Source organism: Trachypithecus francoisi, unplaced genomic scaffold (genome assembly GCF_009764315.1).
Source record: "Trachypithecus francoisi isolate TF-2019V2 unplaced genomic scaffold, Tfra_2.0 Contig01440, whole genome shotgun sequence".
Lineage (NCBI taxonomy): Eukaryota > Metazoa > Chordata > Mammalia > Primates > Cercopithecidae > Trachypithecus > Trachypithecus francoisi.
Window position 1 is genome coordinate 5,791,523 of NW_022681431.1, and position 6,089 is coordinate 5,797,611.

General features: G+C 45.5%; 1 pseudogene; it reads right to left on the reverse strand.

Moving 5' to 3' along the window:
- Positions 1–1,410: 1,410 nt before the first annotated feature.
- On the reverse strand, positions 1,411–4,367 carry LOC117095925 (annotated as a pseudogene).
- Between the last annotated feature and the right edge of the window lie 1,722 nt (positions 4,368–6,089).

Below are 6,089 nucleotides of genomic sequence, written 5' to 3' on the forward strand. Positions count from 1 at the left end.
CTTCTTCATTTGTGTTCCAATTATACCTAGTATGCCAGGCCATTTCAGAGTCTGTCACGGTGTGTTATTTATTTGTTTGCCTCAATCTCTGACTAGGTTGTGAATGCATTCAGTTAATCAGCACTTACTGGATACTAACCATGGACCTAGCATCTGCTTGATAAAAGTATACAGAGATAATACATTTTTGTTAAATGAACCTACAATACAATGTGCTGAGGCTACAGAATTCACTGCACTGAGACATACAGATAAGAAAAAATGGAGTTCAGGAAATGGCTACTTTGGTGTGGCTAATGCAAAGAATTACAGAATTATGCTGAGGGTTGTAAAATAACAGTCAAGAACCAAAAATCAAAAGGCAAGGTAACAAAATTGACTTATCTATCAATTTTATCATTGAGCTACTGTCATGGTTTTAGTTACATACTTATAGCAACTAGCTATACAAAGCATAAGCATTCTGTTAAAACCATTTAAGCTAAGTTTTGAGACTCCTGTTGTGCCACAATGCTTTTTGCAGCCTTTTTAGTAATTTGTTCTAAGGTGGCTGATTAAAGAAATTCTATATATCTATCTGCATAAATCTCATAACTTGGGGCAGTATACCTAGGAGGCTTTGTATCAAGGTATCTTGATATCATCCTAGTAATTGTCTTTTAATTTTGCGAAAAGTAGGAAATTCTTTATGGTTGGGATGGCTAAAAAGGGGTCATACAATGACCCAGGAAGCAAAGTCCCTTATTTTGCCAGTTTTTAGGCATCTCTGTGCCTTTGGTTTGGAGGATCTAACTTAATTAATTTTTCTTTCACCAACCAAGAAGCAGCATCGATAATTTTTATCCCTCAAACTTGGCCCTTACATTCTCACATTCCCATCTCTTCTGTGATAACGGCTGGGCCTAGAGGGAAGGTGCTTACACAGTTTTAGCAGTGGAGCATTAGCAATGAACATAGATCAGGCTCAGTGGATTCTGAATGGTTTTTAAGTTTCAGAGATATCAGATAGAGAGGAGAAAGGTAATGTTTGTTGTTTTACCCAATTTTGTAAGCCATGCATAGAATACCAATGTTTTAAACAAAAAGGACATAAGTGCTGCCCAGCTCTGACAATGAAAGGAAAAGGACACTCATAGGTATCTGGACAATTCAAAATTATCTAGCATTAAGGCATAAAACAAAGTATATTAATTCAGATGAAGGAAAAATTACTAAATCAATAGTTACGATTTAACTGGCCCAGTGTCATATGAAAGCAATTTTGACAGTCATCTTCTCCCAGGTCTGAAGATGAGGCTTTGGTTAACTTGAATTTAGTGCCAGATATCAGGGTTGACATTTAAGATTCAATAGAAGTCAAGTGCCCCCTTTTAGATGAGACAGGTGTACGCAAGGGTCAAAGCCTTGTAATTCAACAGTGCAAAGATTAGTTAACGGGATTTGATTTTTTTTTTTTTTTTTCCTGGTAGCATTAGAGTTCATTCTAATGTGCCTTAATATAGGTGCTGGGGCTTGCCCACAGTGCTTTTGATATATAAGGCCCAGACATTCTTCCAGTTTTTCTTGAGCAATGACACTAGGAAGTTGACAGCCAGGTGAATGTTTTACACAAACTCATCGTCTGTCATCTTCACATGGCCAACAGCTACAGCCAGCTATAACACTTTCTTCATATGGAACTTGATTGTGGGCTTGGTCTCATCCCCTTTGGCCATCATGTTTTCATTGTGTGTGAGCAGAGAAGGAAACTCTCCTGCTTTATTTAGGCTTGGGCCAAGGATTCGTGGGATCTGCTTGATCACAGACTCTGAAGCCAAAAATGCATCATACTTCTTGGCCAGCTTTTTGACCAGTTTATTCTCATTGAGTTTTTTCATCATCTTGATGTTCATGTAGGGAATACCCATGGCCTTGGCCTCATCACAGTGCTGCTGGTCCCCCAGGGAACACAGTGAGAACTTGGGGTGGGGAGTGAACTTAAGCCTGAGAAGCATTTGTCCTTCTGGGGGTCACAGTTCTTCAAGCTGATCTGCAACTCCACTGTCTCCAAAAACTTCCGACGCTTGTGCTGCTTCCTGTGCAGGACTTTCTGCACTGCCTGGTACAGTGTCGCCAGAGACTCCGCTGCTCATGGCTTCTCACGTGGCACTAACCAGAAAAGAGCAAGACCTCCTTTTAACAGAGGGAATCTCTCAAATGATATCTAATAATCCAGCTGAAGGTGGTGATATTGGAGTTTATGACTTATTTGGAAGCTGCAGAAAGATTTTATAACCTCAGGGTGATTCGTTTTTATAATTTTGGGGGTGCGGTCACTACAATCCTTGTCTCTTTGGAGAGTCAAAACACTTTTATGTACAGGTTTATTATTATTCACATGCCTCCAAAATTCATCTGAGTTTAATCAATTTGTGTTCATGTTGATTGCCTATAGATGTGGATTTAATTCTTCCATCATAGTTTGTATCTTCCATTCACCTCACTTAGTTCCTAGGTTTTATTCTTTCTCTCTGTCCTCCTGCAGGATTGAGATCTTTCCACCGCATTCCATGTGTTTCCCTTTTAGTTTATACCATTTCTCTCTTTTGGTGGTTATCTTAGAATATGCATATTTAATTCTGATTTTTACTCCTTACATATAAAAAACCTGAGAATAATTCAACTCCAGCCACTTCTATAACTTACGTATCATATTGTCCAATATTCTAGATATACCTTGATTTGTAAGCCTACAAATTACAAAATGTTTTCCACCAGCATTGACCAATAACCTTCTTTGATATATAAATGTTCTGTATCTGTGCTATCCAGTGTGTTAATCACTAGGGCCACTGAGCATTTAAAATGTGGCTAATATAACCCAGGAACTGAATACTCAATTTAATTAATTCAATTTATTGATAAATAATTTATTTGCTCTCTTGCTGTGGCTGGAGTGCAGTGGTATGATCTTGGCTCACTGCAACCTCTGCCTCCCAGGTTTGTGATTCTCCTGCCTCAGCCCCCCCAGTAGCTGTGATTACAGGTGGCCGGCTGTATTTTGCACATTTAGTGGAGATGAGTTTCACCATGTTTGCCAGGCTGGTCTCAAACTCCCGACTTCAAGTTGATCTCCCTGTCTTGGCCTCCCAAAGTGTTGAGATTACAGGCATGAGCCACTATGCCCGGCCAAGTTTATTTAATTTAAATAGCCACTGACGGATGCTGCCTACCAAAATGAAGACCAGTTTCATGCAATGGGCATGTTTAGATTCAAAACATCCCCCTTGTCTGTGCTTACCATTTCTTTGTAAAATCATCTTCCTTCTTAAGTTTCATTTTCTTAAGAGATAGGATGACATGAAGGGATTTTTTTCAGCAAGCAAAATTAATTAACAATTGACACTCAAAGTGAAAAATATTTACAGGGGTAGTGAATTCTAGACTTCTCGTTTCCTCAGCAGTTTTCGTTTTTCCAGCTTTCATTGTTGCTGTTGAGAAATCAGCTGTCAATCTGTCTTCCTTCTCAGGGCACCTGTTTTTCTTCTGTGGCTAAGGACTGTAAGATTGTTGGATCCTGTTTTTATGTTCTACAGTGACGTGTAGATACCTCAGGGTGTGTGTTGTTTCCAACAACTTACTTGGAAGTTGTTGGAAGTTATGCCACTTTCATTCCTCCAGCAAACAGATTCAGAGACTAAGTGAGGAGTGTAAAAGGGCTATTAAGGGCTAACACCTGTGAAAGACAAGGGCCGGAAGCAGAATGGTACCAGGAGAGCCTCACAACATGATGCAGAATGGACAGTCTCAAATAACTCACAGGGAACCCTGGAGCAGTCTGCCTATTAGAGGAGTGCTTAGTCACTGGCTGGAGGCCACCCACGCTGTGCATGTCCTTAGTTCAATGGCTGAGGCAGATGCAGAAGGCAATGGTCTGGACTGTCAACAGTCTACACTCCATGCAGCTGAACGGCCAGTTATTTCTCAAAAAAGATAAAGACGTGCATCTTCATGGCTGCCACAGGTTTCCCAAAACTCAAGACTGTACTCTTTCACCAAGCTGGGAAAATCTCAACCCAGTCATCTCTTCATTTCCCACCAACCCAGTCATTTGTTAAAAAAAATAACGAACCTATCAAGCATTCTCAGTTCAGCCACACCAGAGAGGCTTATGAGAACATCTAGCATGCTACATTATCAATGAGAAGTCTTTTTAAAATTGTGTACCATGGGAAAATTACCCATTTTATTAAATGTTTAGGGAGTGAGGGGCCTCATGTCTGAACAACTGCTCAATAAGCGTGATTTCCTCACTCCAAGACACTTAGAAAACACCAGCCACACTGGACCACTTCTGCAGCAAAGCACTCACCTGGGACAGAAGCCATCTGACATCTGCTATCTGTCCTCACCCCTACCCCTCCCATTAAGTAACAGCAAAGCTCCCTCTACCCCCACCCAGCTCCACCCTCTGTCAGGAAACTTTTCCTCCCTGACTCCAGGAGGGTAGTGAGGCATGTCAGTCACTACCCCACAATTGGAGCCAGCAACTGGTTCAGAGGTGGCCATGTGGCCCAACTCACATCCATGATCTGGAAAGGTACAGCTCCCTTCCACCCTTTGAATTCTGGGCTGTAAAATGCTTCCCCGGGCTACTAAGGAAAAGAAAGAGACTCAAACAGGCAGAAGCCAAGAGAGCAGAGAAGGCCATGGTGTTCCGTCCCGGACACACGGTGCCTGGATGGGCTCCAGGTTCTCCCGAATGCCAGGTGCCCATGCACCCCTGGGGTTTTCCTCCCTTCCAGTGAGTTTTGGACTAATGCGGATAATTGGCAAAATACATTCTCTTCCTGTCCTGTGGCCCCTGTAACATGGGCAGGGGAAGAAGGCCTGTGACTTTCTCACCACAAACTCCTCCCACCCACCCCTACCAACGTTCCTCTTCCCCGAGTCTGCAAACCTCTGGGAAGCTCTCAGGCCGCACCGAGAAGACTGGAGGGCTGGATCTGCTTCACTGTTTCCCTGGGGTCTGAAGGATCGGCGCCCTGCGTTCAAGGACAACGCTGAAACATTCTTTTCTGCGTGCCTGATCTGAGGCCTCACAACTCACGTGAACAAGACTGTGTCCCTTTCACATGGAGAAGCCGAGTTCCACAGAGGTTGCGGGAGGAGCCGGCATCACACAAGGACTCGGAGGCGCTCCTCGAGACTCCCAGGACAGAGACGGCAGCCCCAGGTGGGAAAGGCCCAGGCCAGGGACACGCTGGGCCTGAGGTGGGGGAAGGGAGGAGCCCTCAGGCGCCCCCACGAGGCCGGCGCGCTCAGGGTCGTCGACGGGAACGCACGCTCCTTGCGGGCTCCGTGCAGGGAGCGCGGGACGCTGGCCGCCTTCTTTCTGCGCAGGTTCTGGCGCCGCCGCTTCTCCACCTTGTCCGCCCAGCACTTCTCCTTGCGCCTTCTCCTTGCGCCTCAGGCTTCTATGGGAGGCGCTGGGCGTTCCGGATTGTCGCGCCGTCCGCCTGGTTCGGCAGGTCTCTCCGCTTCCGCTTCACGTTGGCCTCTAGCTCTCGCGCCTTCCGCTGGTCTCGCCCCCCGGAGTTCCTCCCTTTTGGCTGCGCAAGGCCCCCTTCACCTCCTGCCTCTTCATCCTCTTTGCGCCTTGCTGGCCGACTCCTGGTCACTCACTTCCACCTTGTGGACTACCAGCCCCGACGGCTCCTGCGGCTCCTTGCAGGCCACCTCGGGGGTGGGCTTGGTCGCCGCCCTGGCCCTCGCCCTCTCGACCTTGGCCTTTTCTGCATTCCCTTTTGCCGCAGTTACTTCGCTTCTTCCGGTCCCGCTCCTTCTCTCGTCGCCTTTTCTCCAAAGCGTTTGGCCACAGCTCCTTAGCATTGTTCTGGCCCCGGGCCTTCTGTGTTTTCTCCTGCAGTCGCAGTGTTTTTAATGTATGGGGCAAAGAGAAACATTCTATAGTCCTTTGAAGAGGTCGCTATCTTCTAATGAGCATTTGCCCAGGGATATGACCTTCGAAAGTGCTTCTCAGCATCCATTCCCCCGTCGCCTCCACTTAGGTGAAACAGGAATGCTAGAGGGGTTGGAGCTGAATGTTT